The sequence below is a fragment of the Caloenas nicobarica genome, chromosome 2 (assembly GCF_036013445.1).
Source record: "Caloenas nicobarica isolate bCalNic1 chromosome 2, bCalNic1.hap1, whole genome shotgun sequence".
Classification (NCBI taxonomy): domain Eukaryota; kingdom Metazoa; phylum Chordata; class Aves; order Columbiformes; family Columbidae; genus Caloenas; species Caloenas nicobarica.
Window position 1 is genome coordinate 133,111,895 of NC_088246.1, and position 24,194 is coordinate 133,136,088.

Genomic DNA, 24,194 nt, shown 5'->3' on the forward strand with positions numbered 1-24,194 from the left:
GGAGTCAAGTTTTCTCAGATAAGTAACAAAATAGGTACGTCCTTTTCTTTGAGTGCCTGTGTAAGAGTAACGCAGACACTCAAAGAAAGTAACCTAAAAAAAGAAAAACCAAAACCTAAGTTTTATTTCCCCAAGAATAATAGTAGTATCAATGCTTTTAGGGGAAAAAGAATTACTTTAAATGGGAGATTAAGACCTAATAGTATTCACCTAACTGTGGTTACTAAATTAGCACCCTAGTCACTCTAGGCACAAAAGTAATCAGTGGAGGGAGATAAGCACCTTCAGAATGCTTGAGTCTTAGGTGAACTGAACTGACCTTTAGAGATGTTTATTTCTTTTCACTGAATATAGAGGGTGGCTAAGGTAACATCAGGTGATTCATCCTAAAATTATTTAGGATAAATCCCAAGTGGTAATTGTACTGCCAGCATCTTCTAAGCCATAAGACCTCTATTCTGCAGACCTTCTGTCACCCATATAGGATTCTCCAGAAACCCAGGGCAGCTGAAGTGTCTATTAGCTTCTAGTTCAACCCCAACAGAAACAACAAAAACTCAGGAAGAGCATTTCCTACACATAATTATTTTTGTTTAGAGTGATTTGTTAGATGCAAGTCTTTGAAAAATGAAAGAACATTATCTCACTCCTCTTGTGTGTCCAAGATTTGCTACTATTTAGGTAAAGTCAAGTCTCTCCTGCATCTCTTTTTCTCTCTTGTCCTCTTTATCTATGGTAATGATTTGTCCTGTAGGCTCAGATGATTACATCTCCTTTCCAAAGAGCAAAATGGGACAGATTACACTGCTTAGAGCTGTTGTTCCAAGATCTTCCCAGATTCTTTTATCACTTACATTCATATGTTTTGAGGGGTTTTTTTTCCTTAATGAAAACCAAAATTTGAGAAATATGATTTTGAACAAAATCATTATCATTTTGTACCACTGAGCCAATGACGCAATGGATCAGTCTTCAGCCCACTTCAGTTTTCAGCATTTTTGAGGAAAATATTATGAGATTTTTGTTGTTGTAGTTGTTAAAAGAAATAATAATCTGAACGTTCTAATCTCCTGAAGTTAAAAACATTTCAAGGACGGAAGAGGTGCTTCAACACAGTTTCAACAGAGATGGAGAATGCAAAATACCTAACGGTGGCTCATTCAGTCTGCAGCTCATTGTTGATCATGGACTGTAATAAACTCCAGTGGAAGGTTAGAGGGTGGTTGCCAGACCAGACTCTCCGCAGAAGCCTCCCCAGCTTATGCACAGCAGTATGAGTTGGACGTCACAGTTTGGAACTGCAGTGAGCTTGTACAGGAGCTGGTTATAGCCACTGCATACCCCAAGAGCACCTAGCAGCTTTTCCCTAGCAGAGCAAAAAGAACAGTAAAGCAAGGACAGGACCAATTCATCCAGTAAAAGCTGAAATAAATATATTTATTTATCAGAAACATCTTGTGCTGTGGAATCCATATGAGTAGACACAGGAACACAGAAGATTGTATACTCTGACAAGTATTTAATATGTCCAGATAATATACTCAAGCAGTAAAGTGCCATACTAGCAGAAATATTACAACTTTACATACTCCTCTGTAAGATTTTATTCTGCTATGATGCCAGTGTTTAGGAGTGGCATAGTGTAAACTTCTGTGACATAATATAACCAATGAAGAGAAATAACCGCCTCCAGAGGACAGTTCAGGACCTCTGTATTAGGAGAATAACATCTATTCACTTCCCTATGCTCCTCCAGTCTATTTTCTTGTAGGCGCTTGTTGTTAGTAGTTTTGTATTTCACTGATAAGCTCTTCAGAATACTGGTATATTTACACAGTTTCTAATACATTGGAATATTATATTGTAAAACCTAGGTACCACCATATAGGAATCAACACAACTACCACTATAAATGGTAAAAATAGCACTACTAGCAATAGTCATTAACAATGATAAGAATAACAAATTCTCTCAATTCTTCATTATGCATTTAGAAGATAAGCTTTTTAACAACCTGTCAGTGCTGCTTTTTGAAGAAATAATGCTTTCTGAAGGGTTAAAGGCTGCATAATCATTAATGATATGACTTCTTCTCCAAAGTCTAAATTGATAGAAAACTCTGAGTATGCAGAGAGAAAGAAGGCAAGCTGATTCTTAAGGGCAGTTGCTCCTTCCTCCTCTAAGCAGAGTCACAAGAAAGAGTAAACAAAATAATGGCAGAAGTCACACCTCCACAGCTGACAAGAAACCTTTGTCTTCCAAAAGCTGGTCAAAACCTGAATTTTTCCCACAAATGCTGAGAATCAAAACATGTTGCCTTCAGACTTAAAACAGTCAGTCTCGAACACCTGTACCAAACTGATATTTAATTATCTTTAATTAAACTGATAATTATTGATTAATTAAACTGATATTAACTGATATTTAATTATCTTTTAATTTAATTTAATTAAACTGATATTTAATTATCCTTTGCTATCTCAAGGTGCAGAGATTTGTCTTAACTTTCTAGTAATGTCAGGTTCTATATTTATTGTCATCAAAGAGCATTGGATATCTTCATGTATTATTTTTTCTTCCTGAAAGTAAATTTTTTTGTTTTACATCCTTAAAATACCAGTTCTGAACCAAAACCAATGATAATTCTTTGTTTCTGACACCATTTCTAGTATTCTAAACATAGAATTTCCAAGATAAGAATTTGGATCTAAGTCTCATTGCCTTTAGACTTTGAACCTAATTAATTTTTCACCTCTCTGAACCTTAAAAGTCACAGAATGTCATCATAGGCCCTATTTTTAAACCACAATTTTACAACATTCCCTCCATTGCTCAGTAGCAAGCATTCTTTCTTGCTGGTTTAGCCCAAGCATCCAAGCTGCACTTCATTGCTCATCCTCCACATCCAATTGAGCAATTGTACCCAGCCAAGTGCAGTGTGGGCTTGTGCCTAAACTTAATTAAGTAGAACAGATAACTTCTAATACATGTCATCTCAGTTCTAAAAGGCTAAATTACATCAAAGTAACAAAGTATAAAAGTGAATGTCTTAAAACTAAACAGTATTCATCCATATGTTCAGGAAATACTGGAGAATTAAAGAAGCTTTGGGATGCTATGCAGTGCAGGACTGCTTTGCCCACATGTGCAAGTAATGATAGTCTAGAGGTGAACACATGAAGAGTATCCAAAAAAAAAAAAAAGGCACAAAAAGCCCAGACATATGATAAAGGCTTCTACGTTTCTACTTTGCTTTTATCACCTCTAAAAAGTTCTTTTTATATGAACAAACACATTTTCTTCTGACTTTGCCAGGAAAGGCAGCAGGATGCTTAATTTGTTCGGGTTATTAAATACACTTTTTATTCCTTTCCGTGTTCTTAAAAAGTAAACTTCCTAAAACACTACCAACGAAAAAAAAATTTTTAAAAAAACAAAATTGATATAGAATGGGTAATACTGAAGGAAAATCACAAGTTTGCATAGCTTTCCTTTTACTTTTCCATTGAGATACTACTTTTTTTCTGAAGTTTGGAATAGTTTCCAACTATTGGATTTTTTTTGTCCCTGAGATGGTTTTTTTGTATTTTGTTCTACTGCTGGGGATTCAGTTTCAATCGGAGGAGGCAGGCATTGAGGTCAAATTACAGCTTAAAAAGATGTTCAGCCTCTATTTCAGGGATGAACAGGAAAAAGGCCCAATAGTCCAAACAAATGCAGCAGCTCAGAGAGCTTCCCACTCATTCAGAAGATGAGAAATGATTATAACTAGATAGAATATGCTTCTACTCTAAAGACGAATTAGGCATCCTTAAAGTTGAGATTGTAGGTGTCTTTAAATTTGACCATTACTTTGTACATAGAAGAATTAGGATTGAATTTGGATTTGCATGATATGCAGCTGTGGAAATATCACAATAAACATCTTTTTATAGTATACTCGTATCTTGCATTTATTATGCTTGTTGGTGGATTTTGCCAGACATGTTTTACTAAATTTTAGTGAATAAATTGCAATTTTTAAGAGCTTTTTTCCTAATTTACAGGAGTAATTTCTTTAAAAATTAATATATACAGCAGAAGATTCTGAGTTTCAGAAAATTAATTGTACAATGTAATGAACATTCTTCTAAAACTAAGACAACATAATTTAGAATAGTCAGCTTAATGTTCTGAAATATAATTTTGCTTTTGTTGCAGTTGAAAAATGAAGGCTTCTTCTATACACTGTATATCCCAAGATGATTTCAAAGCATTTTCACTTAGAAAAGCTAGCTGCTATTACATATGAATTTTCAAAGCTTGCCAAGGCTTTGGAAGGAATGATGAAAATTACTATTGCACGACCTTCAGGTTTTCTTTGTTTCATAAAAGGCTAAGATAGCATTTTTGTCATTTTTCTTTCAGCTCAGGTCTTTCATCATAAATATCAAAGCATGCAATTATGCCTGCTCATATCCTACCATATTCTGCCTGTTTTCTATCCGTAGTGATGGTGTTCTCTTTTAGGATACTTTTTTCTTTTGTTTTTTTGCAAATCTGAAAGAAGTCCCATGTTGTTGTCGAGTGCCATAAATTGTTCATGAAATGCATGTTGCACTGATTAAAAAGAAGATGAGTTGATTAAAATGGCTTTTATTCTTTTGTTCTAAGCAAAATCCTAAAATAAGGTTCAACTGTCAAGCCTAAGAGGATCATAGGAGACTGATTTGGCCTACAGGTGGAATTTTTAAATAGTGCTCATTGCAAAATTGTACCAATCTTCTCTTCTGTTAAAAGCTCTAGCTTCATGCTGAATTATTCCTGTTGTTCCTTTTTATTTTTCCTGTACAACTTGTTGTTCTCTCTTGTTTTGTGGTTTCATGTGGCCTGGTCACCAAACCCACGGAATGCCCATGGCTGTTGTCACCCAAATTAAGCCATAGTTGCATAATATATTCAAAATTAGGTTACTTCTATCTCTTAAATACTTCAAGTGAGCATCCTTTTATTTTTTTCTTTTGTTTCCTGATCTATTCCATTTAAAAGGCATATTGGCATAGCACATGTGCCATAAATATATTAGACTGAAATATTCATAGCTCATTTGCTTCCGAAATGTTTTTTTATCTGTTTTTGGTTTTTTTACAACCACTAACTTAAACACTAATAACTAATAATGCAGTAAAAATATTAGTATTCTGTTAACTGACTGAAGAAAAAAAACCTGTTTTAAAAAGCTGAACAACAAACCTTTTCTAGTGCTTGCAGGAACACACCTCCCCATTTTTTGTTTGTTATGCTCAGATTTTTATCAAATTTACAATGACACAAGGAATACATTGTTTTCATCAATTTGAACTGTGCTGTCACATGAATGTGAGCTCACTGGCTATATCTTAAGTTAAATGTCAAGGGATATACATTTTCCACATAGAATAAAATTGTTTTCAAGTTTCTTTTAATGGTGGTGGAGTGAAAAACCCCAACTGTATTTTCAATCCAAGTAGAACTTCCTCCGCACCTGTTAATAAAAATGTATATACCTAAATAGTAACAGTGTTACTCATGGTACCTAAAAAAAAAGAAGATATTTTTAACAACAATAATTTAAACTATCAAAACCTTGCTTTTTAATAAGATTTGATGATGTGAGCTTGTGAAGAAATGAAAAAAAATATGTAAAAAAATAAAAAAGCTTAATCAATTTAGAGAATATTTAGACATTTTTCAATCCTCTCAAAACAAAAAACCAAACAAACAAAAATACCACACCAAGATGAGAAAGGAACAAGCAAAAAGGGAGAGGCTTTCTGCATTGGTGGTTTGTTGGGGTTTTTTTTCACATGTACCTTTTGAAAAGTCCCTTCTCATCATATAAATACTTCCATCAAAACCCTCAGTATAGTGACAATACACATGAATACGGCAAAAGAAAAGGCGATAACACTCATCATAAAATAATTCATTTATTCTTAAGACTTCTAAAATATTAATAGGACTTTCAAATAGTGTTGCTTTCTTATGCAGTGTCCATTCAGTTCACTGTGAAGTTGAGATGGTAAGCAGAAATTCTTGGATTGCTATATATCCTCCTTCCTATATCACAGTCTGTGGTTGCTTATTTTCCCACACTGAATGATAAATATGCTCAGAAATTATTGTACATTAAGAAAAAAAATAAAAACTAACACCATACACAATATGATAAAAGTGTCTGAGAGCTATAAACAAAGCAGCTGCTTGAGAAACTTTTGAATGTCTGTAGCAACTCATGGAGGATTTTGGCCTCTGCCTATCTGAAATACATTTGAGGCAACTTAACTTCTACGCTGTCTCTTTCTATCAGCCAAAATCTGTATTTTAAATGTTAAACATCAGTAATAAAAGAATAATACATTGAATAACATTTTAAAATGTATTTTGTTCTCCATCCATACAACTTGGATCCCAGAATATTTTAAAGCTTAACCATTAAAGCAACTGATACTAAATTTTTTTTTTAATTGGAAGAAACTCTTTAATCCATTTTAGCATTCCTTATGCTTACTATGGAATACCAATGACACTGTTATTTTTTGCAGATTATAAATCTATCTCCCTATAAGCATATCATCCATGCTGAAATAATATCTTTAACTAATAAAAGTTTGCCTTTGCCTTTGTAAGGAAGACTGTAAAAATTAATATAAAAGTACACAAAATAATAGGAAGGCATTCTAAAGTATCCCCTTTTTCCAGAGGTAGACACTGTTAGATACTCATGTAACTATAATGTTTATGATTAAGGTTAAAGATGCTAGAGCTCTGTTAATAAAATTAAGGAAGTACTCCCCATTAACAAGTGTAAGGTGTGGGTTCCAACCCAGAACCAGTCAGAATACTTCAAAGATAGGGGGTGGAGGCTTTATTTCTTTCTTTCAGTATACGCAATAAATAAAAAAATCAAAAAGGTGAGCTGAAATGTTGTATAGTTGGAAAAAAAGAAACAGGCAATGGAAGGTAACATACATAATAATACTTATGAATTACAATGATCACTGAAACACCATAGCAGAAAAAATACCACCTATGCTGTGTAGTTGACAAAAATCAGTAAAAGGAGAGTCGTCTTCTCAAAATACTGCATAAAATATAGGGCAAGAAAAGATGTCAGTGAAGGGGATTCCAATGATGAAAATCTGTGTGTTTAAAGTTTAGTTCACAAAAATAGCGTCACTGTTGTATAGCGTCACTGACTATTGTTAGAAGAATAATATTAAACGCTAAGCAATAAAGAAGCTCAAATATGTTACAAATTTTCTATTACTATTAACCACTATTTCTGACAATTAAATAGCAATAGTAGTCTGATTCACTTAGTACAGTGCCTGAACAAGCCAGGTTTAAATGTTTTAAAACATTTCTTCCTAGGACTATGAATACTAAGAGCACACAGGAGAAATATATCAGAGGTGATAATACATAGGAATTGTTTGAACACACTGGGGCTACTAAGCAAAAGTGATCAGAATATAAATTATTTCAAAATTTGAGGAAAAAGACTCAAACCAAAGCACTGTGACATAAAATTATAAAGAAGATTTTTCATTGGGTTTTTTTGTTTCTTTTAATAACATAACTAGTCAAAATGACCGTAATATCAAACATGGGGAAAGTAAAATTTTGACTCAGAATAGACATATGTTGATTGCGTTATAACAGCACTATGCAGAGCATAACTTACTTCAGCAGAAAATGTAACATGAAAGTCAGTATTTGTAAATGGCAAAATCTGCAAGATTACTTGAGCCAAGCTCGAAATCCTATCTTCGTGAACCCAGTAGAAAGAATCATAAATTGTGTCTGATAAACATTTACAACTGAGAAAGCCAAGAAGACAGAAAAAGACATATATCCAGAGACTAAAAAACAATGTATTATTTAAGTATGAAAGAAACAGGAGGTATGTGCGAAAATTTTGTGGGTCCTTGGGACTCCCAGAGGTTTATGAGACAGACTGGGAATGATAAGGATATAGTGAGAAAAGAGTTCATTTCTTCCCAACAGTATTCATCTCAGGTCATACAGTTTCTTCAAGATGAGATCTTTCTTCAAGGTTAATCCTACTGTACCATTACCTTCAGATGCCTCAGTTTGTGTATGAAACTAAGCTGAGTGGTGCATCTGATATGCTTGAGGGAAGGGGTGTCATCCAGAAGGTCCTTGACAGACTTGAGAAGTGGGCCCAGGTCTTGCAGCTGGGTTGGAACAAGTATCAGTTCAGACTGGGGGATGAATGGACGGAAAGCAGCTCTGCCAAGAAGGACTTAGAGATAATGGTAGATGAAAAATTGGACATGAGCCAACGATGTGCACTTCAGCCCAGAAACCCAACTATATCCCAGGCTGTGCCTAAAAGAGCATGACCAGCAGGTTGAGGGAGGTGATTCTCCCCCTGTACACCACTCTGGTGAGACACCACCTGTAGTACTGCATCCAGCTCTTCGGACCCCAGTGCAAAAAAAGACATTGATCTGTTAAAGCAAAGCCAGACGAAGGCCACAAAAAAGATCAGAGTGCTGGAACACCACACCTATGAATAAAGGTTGAGTTGGAGTAGTTTAGTCTGTTGAAGAGAAGGCTTTGGGGAGAGTTTATTATAGCCTTCTTACTAAAAAAAACCAAAAAAAACCCAAAACAAAACAAAAAAAACAAAACCAAAAACAACTGGGGTCAGTGAACAGAAACTGGAAGAAGAAACCTGAGCTAGAAAGTCACAAGAGAAAATAAGTTGTCTTGCAAAACACCAGTCAGATCAAACTAGCCTCAGTCCTTGATTAATTGATTTTGTTATCACCAGCACCAGGAAGAAGGGGAAATGGGATAGGGACAGTACAAACTGTTACACAGGTCACCAAAAGTAATGCTTTCACTTACAAGTACACTAAAGTAGTTTGCAATAGTGTATTAATGGAACATAGTTATACTCAAATGCAAAATCAGTGAATTTTGAAGTATCATGAAGAAGTCTGACAGAGGAGAAAACCAAAAGTGACAATGCAAAGGTACATGGAATTTAGGTTCTATTAGATTTCTAATGAGGCCATTCTTTTTTTTTTTTCATACAATGGTAAACAAAGAAGTCTGAACCAGGGCACTAATTAAGATATTCAACAGAACATTATCAGGAGACCTTAAGGACAAGAAAGTAAAAAAAGGTGAAATATTAGTTATGATTATGTAATGACCCAGGGATTCATTTTAGGAAATTTACCAGTAATTACATAACTATAACTTCAGTACAGTAAGGTGTTTCTAGGGGCATGAAGAACCTTAGACCTGTGTATTAGCAATTTTGCTTTGTCATGTACTTCAGTGCCTTTCTGTAGGACACTTGAAAGGTATGCTGGGACATTACCAATGAGCTGCCCAATCCAACATGGCAGGTTTTACTTCAGGATGTCTCTGCAAAAACAATCTCTTTCAGTGTATCTAATATATATATGCTTCCTAGTAGCAGAGAGAAAAGAGAAATTATTTTAAGACTTGTAATAAAGACAACGTTCGTTGGTTAGCAGAAATCTGTATTCAGCAGAGGAAAGTTTTAGACTCTCATATCTGACTTTTCTTTAGCCTTAGCCAGAATAAATCAGACAACAAGATTCACAAAAGGTTGTCGAAGTTAAATCTCTTATTTGTAAACTTAGCTAATTATGGCATACGTGTTAGTTTTTCCAACAAATCAGTGAGAGGAAAGGATGAAGAGATATATATTAGTAAGAGTCAGGTATAAAAGAGTTCATTTTCACTTGATTTTCAGTTTCTAGTCAGCTAAGATTTATTAGATCTTTCTGTATAGAAAACTACCACAAAACCTTCTTAAATGTATTTAGCTTTTCTTGGGCTACTCCCTTAGCAACTCATTTGTAACTATCCATTCAATTAGCATAGCACCTATTACCCTTGAAATTCTAGGGCTTACTACCTTAGACAAACTAAAGCTTTAGCAAGTGTTAATTAGGAGTTACGGGACTTAATTAAGCAGAGGAGGAAAAAAATTTCTGAAACACCGGATTGCATTGTAACATATATTTCTATTCAGAATAACAGTTAATTCTGCTGAGAATAACAGTTACAATATTTTAAAGTATAAGAATCTATATATCAAACAAGCAGAAAAAAAATAATGTTGACTTGCATAGGCTTTTTGAAGTGCGATATGTTATGCATGAAGCCACCTGAGTTCCAACATTGTTACAAAAGGGACAACTGAATGACTTAAGCAGAAAAAACTTTATTGATACTCTGTAATTTTGGTAGTGTTCCATAAAACTAACAAACAAATTCCAAAACTGGCTGGCTGGGATATTAAGCATGCTGGAACTTCAGTCTCTAAAGGTCTTTGGTGCACAGGCATTTAAAAAGTTTCTGAATATTAAAGATCCTTCCCCTAGAACGAATCCACTAAGAAGGAAGAAGATTGACTAAAGTTGTGTTTTGAAAGAATAAACATTTTCAAAATATTACTTCAAGTACTCAACAAAGTTCTTTTGAAGAAAAGGTGTGGTCAGTTTTTAACCCACTTCAATGAATGAAGTATTATTGCATTTGGTCTTTGACTGTCTTTATAAGTTTATTTAAACTACTTGCAGGTGACTTTGGCTTTGTCCCTCACTTCAGGAGAAAAATATCTGTCTGATGAATTGATATAGGTATATGTAGATGTATCAGGCAGATATTTTCTCATTCAAGTAGTTTGATCAGAACAACATTTTGTGCATTCTTAGAAATATTATCTGCTATCATAAAGATTTCCACCACTTTTCTGAATATACTCTTCACAATTTTATCCTCCAAATCAATTTTAACTTTAGAAATAAAAGATGTTTTCTGGTAAGTTAAATGAAAAATCTACACGAAAATCATTGAAGCATCTGACAAGCTACTTAAAACTAAATTCATAGTTACTACCGGTGATCATACTATGATCTTGACTATGGACATATGTATCTTGTTTCATCTTTATTGCAGCCTCAAGGTTGCAGTTTATCCATGGGGAACATAGTGTCGTAGTGTGGAAGCACTCTTTGTGGTGAAACATTCGAGATCCAGTCTGTAGACACAGCTGAAGCATGTAAAGATTGAGTTTTCCTGTAAGGTAATCCTAAAGAAGGACTGGTGTCTCTTCACTCTGTCTCGGTAACCATAAGAGATAGGCTTAATGCTATCTAGCTTGTAGAGACATTGTATATTTGAATTACACTGGTTCAGAATAGTAAGTAGATTCTACCTCTGAGTAGCTTTTTTAAACATGGTTCCATATCCATGGAAGTTAATGACGCTGTACACTTTCTACTTACTCCTTTGCTTGAGCTAATTAGAGAAAGAATTGATGGTCTTGGTTCCCCGATTTGCTAAATAAGGTAAATGTGATAGAAATGTCTGCAGACAATAGGGTGAAGTTGATAACCAAGTGGTGGTAAAGGCCAGGTGTAGATTAATAAATACCAAGGAACCAAGGAACTGCAGAAAAGGAACAATTTCAAAAAATTGTTCGCTCCCCATGTTGCTACTGATGTGACTGCTGCACAGAAATACTGCAAGTACAGCATAATCACAGTCTCTGTATTACATATATTTCCTTTGAACTTTACATCACAAAGTGCGATGGCATCCGTTAGGCATGATTACAAACAGACCTTTGATTCATTACTGTACATTGGTTATTTTAAATCATTTCTTGTTGCAATCAGAAGCAGAAGAGACCACTTAATGCTGGATACATATATAGTAATGACAAAGAGATTGTAGAAATAGTGTGGTCTGTTTAAATTTTTATTTAATAGATTTATGAACTGTATTTCTTTGGATTTCAAAGAGAATTAAATAGGAAAAATTGTGATAATTATACCAAAAACCTGAAATGACAGTAATATTGGTATCCATATTAAATAGAACATATGTAAACTGTGGTTTTCATTTTAGCATTTTTTCTTCAGCCTCCTAAGTTACGAAAGATGCAGATGGCTTCTTTATCCAGCCTTGAAGGTGATACAGTGTATTGATTTGACGTATCTTGAGACCTAATAATCAAGTACATGTTTTTATGATTGGTTGATGCTGCCTTGTGTCTGGCTGCCTAAAGAATGTTAAGTTGACTGAGGTCATCTATAGCCTATAGATAATCTACACAACTAATAAAAATGCTAAGTAGACTGTCAATCTGTTTCCCAATCATATCAAACTCCTAATCCAATTTGTAATTTTCAAGATGAAACTAATCTAAAAAATAAAATAAAATATAAGTTTTTACTAGAACTGGGTGATATATTGGTGGTATGCATCTAGCTGCATTTTAACGTTTGAGCTTTCTTTTGAAAGGCTATGATAATGAATATCATAGCCTGGAAAATTGTGAACAGATCTTTATGGACAGAACATTGTACTGATGATTATAATCCAAAGCGAAAACAAACAAAAAAAAAAGCACAAAACAGACAACAAAAAAACAACCAACCAAACAAAACAAAACAAAGTAAAAACCAAAACAAACAAACAACCAAAAAAAATACCCCAAACTAAAGAAACAGCTTTAACTGAGATTCAGATATATGGAATGCATTACTCTATAACCTTAAAAATCCAGTTTGTGCTTTCTCATAAGCTATTTTCAGCTGCAGATTCATATCTGAGGATAGCATATGGTTGAAAGTATACATTATAAAAAATAATTGTAACATTTGGTACTGCATACAGTCAACTCGAAATATTTTCTTTTGGCGATGTGGTAAAATTTTGTATATTTCCGTTCAATTAACTTAGAGATATAAAGCATAGGAACTGTGACCGTTGGATACTGTATTTCAGTGCCATGGCAAAACCCTAAATTTAGCTGTGGATCTAAGACTATCCTATCTCAAACTAGTAGGTGTTAGCAAAAAAGCTGTGATCCAAAAGTTCACACTGTCAGAGAGTAAGTGTTATATTTTCTTTCAAAGATGTACATCTAAATAAAATCAGAGGTTAACATATACTATGGACTTTCATTTTCATCATTAAACAGACAATTTCCTAACTTTATTTAAGCTTGATTTAAACTCACTTACACATAGCAATATATTGGAGAGTTCATTGATATATTGTCAGTCTTGTTCAGTTATGTAAATACAGATTTTACAGCATAAACCAGTCTGTAAAAAGTTACCCTGACTTTCTGCGTCATGTCCTTTAAATCTGATAAACTCACAGGCAGATGTGGATATTTCCCAGTTCACTATTTGCCACTGAATGTTAAATTTCTCTTCAGTTTGCTTTTCAAAGATCAGATCCTTGAAATAATGTAAGCGTGTATAGCTTAGAGCATTAAATATTGATTCTGTATGTTCTAAATTAAATAATTAATATAACAAATAAAACACATTCATATACAATAATCCTATTATTTAACCTTTGTTTTCATTCATACAGTTGTATAATACAGAAATAGAATAAAGAGTTAAAAATGTTAAGGCCCAAAATTTGTCATAGCTTCTAGTGACCTGTTGTTCAAATTGGGGAATTTAAGGTATTTTCCATCCAGCCCAATCACCTCATTTTCCTTCCCATGAAAATCAGAGAAAAGGGGAAAGGCTGCAGTGTTAGGTTCCCACATCTCATCCTAAAATAGGATGGAACAGACATCATCCAGACTAGGAGACAAGAGGTGCACGTACACCCCAGACAACCTCTACAACTAAAGACTATGTAACAAGAGACAAGTATTGTTTTGCTTAGTAGAATGACAAGAATGAAGTCACATGCCTTGTTCTAGGAGAGGAATTCACAATACTGAGCGAGGTGCTCAACCTCTGTATACAATGAATAAGAAGAGCTTTGTACCTTATGATAGGATGTCAGATGTGCACGATGAATGATGCAAAATGAGACAGTAGGGAAAAGTACATTAACAGCAATCATTTTGGCATTCTTTTTATTTGCTATCTAATTTCTGAGTCTTTCTTCACACAACAAATCTCTAAATAAGTTGTGAACCCTTTTGTAGTGAATTTTGAGTCTTTTCTCAAGATGGGCACAATTTATTTGCCCAAATGTATGTCTACTGCAATTTAAGGCTATCCTGCCTGGCCTCTACCAATAACAGAACAGATCTGCAAATCTTTTACTATATTTTTCAATCCCATATGAGGGTCACAGCTTATTTTCCTAGTTACTCTTTTGTGGATCCTTTAGAAGCCTTGTATAGATTTCCAGGACCTTTTTAAAAGCTGAAGAGGAATATTTTGCTTCCAGGTAAACTTTGATGACTATTTTGCCATAGTAACTTTTTCTTTTAAGAAACAAACAAACAAACAAAACCCACTTCTTTTTAATACAAATGACCTTGATTAGGGTTTTGGTTACCTTAAGGATAGAGGACTTTAAAAACCTCTCTAAATATAAAACTAAATAAATTTTTAAAGTGCACCACTGAAATGCTATAAAAGGACAGTTATCTCAGTGGTAGTCATTTTCACACAGATAGGTTTCTCCATTATGCTACTTCTTTACAAAACAGAATTACTGAAATCTACTTCTGTAACATGTAAATGTGACTTTTCTTAACATCTTTTGAATACTGTAAAATTCATGCTTTTTGTCAGGCCTTCCAACTATAAGAATTTTAGATGTTATGATCAGTTTAGCTGTATTTGAAGTATTGCACACATAATCCACCAAACTAAGGATGATTTTCAAGTGATTATTTTCTAGGTGAGATGGTTTAATGTGCAATAAAAAATTTAATCTGTGACTTAGACCAAAAAAAAATACTGTGAAAAGTTGCTCAGAAATTGTTCAATCAGTTATAGCTGAAGTCTGCCTTCCGCCTACAGTGCAGAATAAAAAAAAAAATTCTACCTTCCTTTCTTCCCAGTTTGGCCAAGTAGAAACTTATGAGATTGTGATTTCAGCCAAAGAGAAAGATAAAGGCATTGCCTTCACCTTTTGTGTAGTAGAGTCATGGCAAAAAAAACCCCTGATAGCTGTTAGGAGAATTGATGTTGTTTCTCATTCAGGGCAGCCAGTCAAGAATGTTGAAACACTTTCTGAAAAAGAGCAAATTTGGTTTTAGTTATGCCAAAGTAAGGGTTGCTGTGGAGAATTTCACCTTTACTCTGGGTGATGCCTGATGTTGCCGTCAGCTCCCAGAAGGCCATTTCTGAGCTAATTTTTAGTAATTTCAGTAAATTTTGTTTAGTTATCAGTAGGTAAGAGAATAAAAATATCTTGCCTTTTTCTCTTCCTACGTCTCTAACTGGCAGATTTTCAACCCAAGTTTTTAGATATGTGTTTTTAATTTCTTCCTGACTGTGCCAAGAGTATTCCTTGGCATCTGGCATTTTCACTGTAATATTGCCAGTGATCAGGCATTGGATAGAATCAAAGTACTGGCACAGTATTTTGTAATTTTCACAGAAGCATTTGATTTGATTGACTCTAGAATGCTGATTAGAGGATATAAGACTATGATGCTCTTGAGGATAAGTCATTTAACTCAGATTCATGGCTGTTTAATAAGAAGAGCACACAGATTTGTTGTACAGGGCAAGGAATCTGGCTTGGCTGAAATGGACTGTGATGTCCGCCAAGACTCAGTCTTCAGACCACGTTTATTGAATTTATTTGTCAATGATTTATTCTTGATTGTATTAAATCTATTTTACAACTATATAGATGATGCAATGTTACAACATGGTTCTAATTCATTGTCCAGGGTAGGGAAGGATTCAGATAATTTATGGAGGAAACTTTAAAAAGAAAGCTTTTTCTAATGAACAAGAAAACTGCTAGCTATTAATTTCCAAACAAACCCCAAACACTCCTGCAGTCCTTACTCAGGAAAAAAAAAAAAAGCTCTCCACTGGAATACATACTTAAGCCATGACTTCAGGGTTGGATCAACACAGTCTAGTTACTCTTTAGCAATTTTGTGTCAAAATGCTGTTAATTAGAAGCAGGTATAATTTTTAAAGGTAAGAATTCTACTGAATATATTGTACTTAAGCAATAGATGAAGCAAGAAACAAAAAATCTGTGAAGTGTTGTCAGCTGAAAGGTTGTTTAAATTTAGAAGTAAGAAAACCAGACTCTAATATCAATAAAAAGCTATGTAGATTTGTTTTATATTAATGCTATGGACAGATAAAATCCAATTTGCCTTTAGGCAAATTTTCAGATTTGTAGCTTGACAGAATATAACACATCACTGCAGCTTTTATGTGAATGTCAACTTACTTCCTCCTCAGTGAGTCTGGAACTATGCAAATATATTTTATGTTTGGAGAGACCCCTGGTTATATGAAAACAATGTTGTTGTTTCTTTTAGATTTTAATTTAATATTCCAACCCTTAGAGGGAGAAATCATCATAGACTCATTTACCCTACAGTCAGTGTGACAATATGGGAGGGTATATTTAATGCCTTAGCAGAAAGCATTTTGAACAGGCATCCAAAGGTGATAAGAACTGAAATAATCTCTGGCAAAATTCAAATGCAGCTTAATTGAATATTTAAAATCATTCACAAGGTATAATTGAGAATAAATTATGTAATGATGTGGTACGAATTATTTGATTTTATACTCTCTTCTGCTTAGAAGTACCACAGATGCTTGGATACGGGTAGGGTAAGTTTCTTGCTGTGAAAGTCATTTGAGATGGAATATGAAGCATTGTACATTAATGAGGTTTTATTATCTCCGTTTCTGCTATTTTCATGAATACAAATATAAAGGTATTTATATAACTCTTTAAAGCAGGTGGTGGTTTAGACCTTCATTTCGTATTGGCATATTCTGTCGTATTTACGATTTTTAATTCTTTATAGTTTAATACGGACATTTTAAAAATCAAAGAGTTCTCATACACAGTGAATAGATCATGTATGAGGGTATGTGATACAAGACATTCCTTCTTCAAGACAGATATATTTAGATGCCACTCTTGTCCCTTGTTTTTATGTTTCAGGTTTTGGTTTGGGGGATTTTTACATGTCTTGACGTGTGGAGAGATCCCACAGGATAAACTTCTATGCCATGAAAACATGGTTGTGCTTGACTTCATATTTTAAAAACTCAGCAGAATACCCTAAGTTTTGGATGTATGCATAACTGACATCCAAGCTCTGTGTAAGTACTCGAAATGCTAGAACATGCTAATACTAAAAAGGAAGCAATATATGTTTATTTTCAAAAAATATTGAAGTCCTGAGTGCTCATCCCATTTCACAGTAAGTACACACAGTCATCTCATCAAACTGGCTTCTGTGAGAACAAACACAAGAGTTTTAGCTCCAAATTTCAATGACAAACTTTGACACCTGTCATCAAATTTAATTATAAATGTTGAAAATATGTTTCCATGTACACACAAAACTAAGAAATGCATGCTTCGTTCATAAGTCCAAGACTATTGCAGTCAAGACTTAGCTCAGAGCGTTCCTTCTCCTGCCATAACCATGCTAGCAAAACCCAGAAAATATGGATTCCTTTTGCTAGAATAGCATATTCAAGACAAGTAGCTGCTAAAATAGGAGATGAACTCTTCTGCCACTGTATGCCTAGATAGCTGAATCCTGTCTAGGAAGCATGTTGCCCACATTGCTCAAGTCCTTTGTGTTAAAAATGGAAAATAAAAAAAAATTAGCCTAGACTGGTTTCAAAGTCAGGAGTCGTTTTCAAGACATGAGAGAGTTCTTGAAGTGTTGATGCTGACTAGTGAAGAAAGAAAATCCTGGTGGTGAGAAGGTATCTGTATTTAATTGCTTTAACACAGGGTAGAAAGGAATAGAAGACCTAACTCCGTGGAGCTGACTATCCCTGATGGCCTCAAGGGCAGAGACGGAAGTAGCCTTCATTGCCTTATGCCTGACAGTTCACTTGCCTTAGTCAGGCTCCAAATATGCACACTGAACATGACAAAGAGCGCTTCGAACTGAGTTATTCCTTTTTAATTGCCAACTGTATCAACAATTCCTTTGGGAGCTCAAAAGTAGGGATTCTGGAAAATACAGGTTGGCAAAATTCTGCTCTTAAACAATTATATTTTCTGATTTGCAGATCTTATCAAAGTCTTAATGATATTACAAAGATTCTAATTTGAAAACAGTAGCATCAAATACAAGTGTTCAAGTTTGTTTTGATAATATTACCCTCTATGATATCTTAGCCTTCTGCAGCATGGTGAAAAAGGAATTAGCTGTGAGTTTGCTACTTTTAAAAACTTTCTTTTTATCTAAGGATCATATGGTTTCCTTTAATTTCTTTAAATACTTGTTGACATGTTATCTTTGCCAGTTACTTTGAAGATCTTCTGAAAGGATCAGTCTTTGAGTGATAATGAAGATAAAGTTACAGAGTGTTTAACCATTCAATGATTTGGAAGCTATCAGTATTGAAGGTAAGCAGGAATAGAAAATGTTCTTAAACTGTGGATGAATTTTTTTTTTTCTTTATGAAATCACATGTCAAAATCCTCTTGCACATGCTGAATTTTTGTTTACCGTCACTTAAATTTTTGCATGTGCAGGAGATAATGCTATTGGAGCTCTAAGGTTTTGAGAGGATTTTCCCCAGACGAGGGAACTTAAAACACAAGCAGAGGTGAAAATAACATGAGCAGGTCAGTTACAGATATGTTTCAACACCTCTCAGAAAAGCTAATTTTTCCATTCAGTTTATACTTTAATTTATGTTTTGTGCAATGAATCACTGGGATAACCCTAACATTTGCATTCCATGACTTTTCAATGTTTAAAGTAAAAACCTTCATGTTGAACTGACAAATGATTTGTATTAATATAAAATTAGATTTAGGAAAATAATTTAATCTATAAATGACATCTGGTATTTACAGCTTTAGAGTCTGATGAAGATAGATGCACTACCTTACATGTTTATAATATTTTGTAAATTTGCAAATGCATATTTAAATTGATTGTATCCCTCTCCCATCCTTCAAATGTCACTGGCCCTCTCAGGACCAAAGCTCACTTTCATTAATGGAAAGACTTACAGGCTAAATGTATAGCCTAAAATTAAACAGAGCCTAGGAACATTCCTGAGCCCTGGAATACTACCCTTTCTACTGTTGAAGTGCTAGTGTGTTCCTCAGCATGATTTTGGCTTGTGCCAGCTAGCCTTTGGCTGACTAATTCCTGGTTATAGTTCGGGACTTAGTGTGAGCCAGGGAAAATCTCTAACAGACACTTTGAGTGCAGCGGCCCTGTTCTGGAGGGTGAAAGACTTCAGCAGTATGGGTGTGGGGCATTCTGTGCCAGTTGGCCTTAGTGCTGCCTTCTGAGTAGCCACAGTGAAGTCTAAGCCAACATGTTTTGAGGGGATGGGGTTGTCATATATTCTCACAGTCTTGCTCTATATAGGCTTCCTTGCATAGGGCTGTGTTCAGATAGAACTGGTTAGGAGCATTTTTGGATTTCTTGTTTTGATCATAAAAATTTAAAATTTTTCATGGGAATGTGCCGACCGGCCCCAGTAAGTGTGGAATTCCTAGTTAAGAAAGGACACAATTCCACTAACCCATCCAAAAATAATAACCTTCTGGAGTGGAGAGAGTAAGGTCTTGGCTTAAACGAATCAACAACTGGGGGACCGGTAGCCTCCAGCCCACAGGAGTGTTCTTCTGTGAGTTAATGTGATGTTGTCCGGGATCTCAGTGTGAGGCTGAGGAAAGCTGCCAAGATGCTGTCATACTCAGAGACAGAGAGTCAAGTGGGATCAGACCTTTTAAATTTGAAGTGGTTCTTTTGAGTGCCCGGAAGACTGGAATCCAATCCCCTTGGCTTGGAAAAAGGGTGTATTTACAGACAAATATTTTTTTAAAACTCTGGACTAATTCCACTTCTCTGTACCATATTTCTTTTTCTGATTAAACTAGCATCTTAAATGTTTTTTATTTTGGTATCTTCAGAAACTTGTATTGAATTTTAAAGAACAATTTTAAGCAACAAGAAAGGTAGGGGTCATATGGACACTCTCTCTGTGCATATGTATGTTATTGTGTATACATACTCCAGTAGAGGAAAACGCATATTCTGCAGCAAAGTTGCATCTGTTAATTATTTCTAGTCTATCAGTATTTGATTTCTTCTCTTGATGTTAAACATATTGAAATGGAGAAGCAAGAGAAGGTTTATGAGGTTCTTTATAATGGGTTAATATGACTGACTTTCATGTCAGGATTTAATATATGCAAGCTTAAGCACAATTTGGGCTTTTAACATTGTTTTACATGAATGCAAAATGCATTTTTTTATCATCTTTTCCTTCCTATGCATGTTGTGCACAGAAACACAGAGGGCCATTACAGTCTTTAACTTATGTTACTCCACAGCAAATTGCAGTTCTATTGCACATTTTTTCAAAAAGCTAGAGCAAAATGCATAGGCTGCAAGTTCCAAATGAAATGCACTTAGAACCAGAAGCAGGAAACCCTGAGGTACATGTTTGTGTACCTCTTACACAATGTGAACTCTCACATAGCAATAAGAATTTTCTTTGTCCGTATTCTGACCAAAAAAAAAAAAAAAAAAGGTCATATGTTTAATGGATCTTTGCAGGACTGAGAAATAGTCTCAATGCATGAGAGTCAATAAAGTTCTTGAAACATCCTTGCTAAAATGGGAAAGGACATATCATTCCTTCAGTTATGCTCATAATTTCGGTGGCCAGCATGCTTGTGCGTGTATTCCTCAAGTGCCAAGAATAGTCTTCCGTGCTACAAAAAGACAGTGTCTGGGAGAACAAGTTCATTGCCAATCTGCAGAGCCAGAAAGAGTGTGCATTAGGGAAAGGAAGCATGTGTTTTGTCTTGCCTGTAACGCTGCTGCTCTGTGCACTTCTCCAGTGCTTTCGTAAGGTTTATGGATAGTCTTGGCCTCTGAAATCATAATGTCTCCAGACACTGCTGCTTCTCAGCTCCTTTGCCAAGACAAAATAACTCAGAAGAATATTAATGTTAAGGCTGGGAATATTCAGGGAACATCTTTAGGTTGGTCAGTCTTTTTTTCCAGCAGCTTAAATTCTACTTCTTTTATCCCTATCAAGAAAACCTAGGGAAAACAAGTTTTCTAACTTGAGCAAAATTTAGGTTTTATCAGTCATAGAAAAAGAAGAACAAGTTTTGTCTGTGCGAGTGAATAATCTCTGTTAGGCGTACAATAATAAGAAATGCCATAGGCATTAAATTTTGCCTTTTCTTCATTTTAGTTCCAGCATTTGTGTCTTTTTAATGGTTCTATTCCATTTCGGGGTTTGCTTTTTGTCTCACTTTTCTCTACATTTTATTTTAAAATTTATTTTCTCTTTTTCTTATCTTAGCTTGTCCTATTGACATTCTTCAGCCAGTTCTGGCTCTGTTGAAGTTTCACTCACACAGTGAGTGAAACTGGTTGAAAATGGACTAAAAAATCGTCTGTCGATGGCTAAAATGTGAATGTCAATTTCATACTCATTAAATGGATATTGTGTACAGATGTATATATCTGAACATTGTGTGACGTGATCTTTTGGGTTTGCTTTCCCGCTACCTCTGACCCTGCCTTTAGAAAGCCTGCTTCACAAAGTCATCTGATGTGAGCAAGAATGGATTTCCTTGGGTAGCAGAATATCAGTTTCATGTAGCATAAGTGAGAATGCAATTGTCCATTTAAATAATACCTCATAAGGAGACGCTCTCTGAGGAAGCAAAGGGAAAATAAAGCTGTGTCTGTCAGTTATCAGCCAGAGACCATTTTATGTACACTCTAGCGAAATTGTAAGGAAATACTATGTATTTGGAGTAGTTTTGCCATGGTTAACAGATTTTGAGTTCTCTATACAATTCTGAAAGAATGTCTATAGTAACCCAGAGATACAAAATGCTTGCATACCGCTATCGACAAAAAGAATCTTGAAAAGGAAATGCAAACAGTTGTCAAAGATCAAAAAAGACACCTGAAATCATCACTGTAAATATCAGTAACAATCAAATGATGATATGTGAAATAAATGTGCATAAAGGAAAGCAACATAGAAATGAAATAAAATACAGCTAATACACCCAAAATTATGAAATTGTTTTAAGAAGTGCCTTTCTCATTACAGCTGAATGTGATTTTCCAGATAAAGGCATTGTAATATGACCCGGTGTGCTGTTCTGTGTGTACAATAAAGCAAGCAAAATTAATCCCTTCCCCTAATGACCTCTAGAAATGAAAACCCATTATAGTAATAATATTTGTACTCAGGCCTTGATGTTTTTGTGCTGAATCTGAATGCTACGAAATGATTGTATACAGTGGCTGATGAGGACATATGTACAGATAATTACATAAATAATCCTCTTTATATAGGTGCAAGGTGACTTTTTAGATCTGGTATGGAAACTAGTTGAAGCCTAATAAAACTTGTAAGCATTTTCTTTACTGCTAGGGCCTGAATCTTATTATGTTGAAAGGTCTATTAGGAATGTTTCCCTTTTTAACATGGAATGTATGTAACTGGATCTTTTGCACAGTTTTTCTGTTTGTAAAACTTGAATTAAGCATTGAAATATCTGCCTAAGTTACTGGTTTTCGTGTTTGCCAAAGTATATATTGTATCAAATACTATAATATGTTACCAGTCTGTGGTTTGGTCAGCAAACCCCACTTAAAGGGCAAAAGATCCTTTAAAAAACAACATTGTTTAGCTTGGAACAGAAATCAATACTCCATATGATATGCTAATGAAACACAGACTTTTTAACATATTGATGGACACTGAGAAAGTGTGTGTGGTAAGAGGAGTGGGTGTATTTGTGTGCATGTTGGAAGGACCACAATAGTATTAATAGTCTGTAAGGGAGGATTCTGACATTTGGTAAACACATGAGTATGACACAGAGCACAATAGGAACTACAGTTCAGAAACAGTGATCTGTACATTACTCTGGAACACCAATACATGCGAGCTTTCTTCTGTCAGCGTTTGTATTTTCACAGGACACGGTAGCAAAGCATTAGCTTTGTGGAAAATGAAGGCTAAAAAGACATCCACATATTGTTTTAGTATTTCACTTTACTTTTAATATTTGTCTGTCTTTCTGATGTGGGCCATATATCCAAGCTGGTTCAGTTTTGCACAAACAGTCTGGCTTTCTATTTGTCTAAATGGTAATAAATTTCCATTGATCAGGGCTTAGTGGAAATTAGAACACCCTCGAAGTTCCTTGACCGGGGAAGCTGCTCCCAGCAGACTCTCACTCGCATTAAAAGCCCACTGGAATGTTTCAGAATGGTTGGTCTTGCCGCATATTACTTTGCAATGTCAATACCAGGAGGCCTATTGATTTGGGTCACTTTCTTTAAATAAAAGAAATTATTTGTATTTGAAAATAGTAAAAATGGCCACCTGGAGTAAAAATAACACAACCTTGTCTCTCTTTCTTAGACTGTCCATTAGCTTGGGAAAACCTACAGTTATTCCAGACTGTAATTATTTACTAAAAAAAATGTATAAAGTATAAAAAAATGTTGTACTTTCAATATATTGATTGTGAAGACTTATATTGCAGCCTTCTGCTAAACAATAAAATTTTAATTTATTCATTGTATTTTATTTTAGATTAAGATTACAGGGATTTCTTTTAAGCAGATTGTGTATGTGTTTTGGAGAGAGTGACCTGAGAGAGATAAAGACACATGCAAGACTTTATCAGTGTCGGTCAAGCAGCACAGGGAGAGGAGGTGTGGAAAGATCTCTTACTAATAGTGATTTCCATATGAGTGTGTGTCAGCAGACTGCTAAAAAGTAAGAGAGCGGGGAGCTATGAAAGCAAAAAGGACAGATATGAAGTGGGAGGCAATATACTTCATGCTAGGATCTGTATGCATGAAACGCTATAATTAGGAGATACTTAAATCAGCTGCTTAAAACCATATTAGAGGGAACTAGAAGTCAAGATTCATCTGTATGAAATAAATATTGCCAATAAGGAGGGTATGGTTTGGTTTTAGGGACTGGTTGTTTTTTCTCAAGAGGTTAGGAAGGCTGTAACTCAGCCACATATCAAAGTGTGCCATATGTCAAAAAGTATCTTTCTTCTCTACAACAGTAGCTTATTACCAAAAAGTATTTTCAGTATTTTCACCCAGATTCTTTTCCACCCAGATTCTTTCCCACCCGTTCTTTTGGGTTCCATTTTCCTTTGCCTGATCC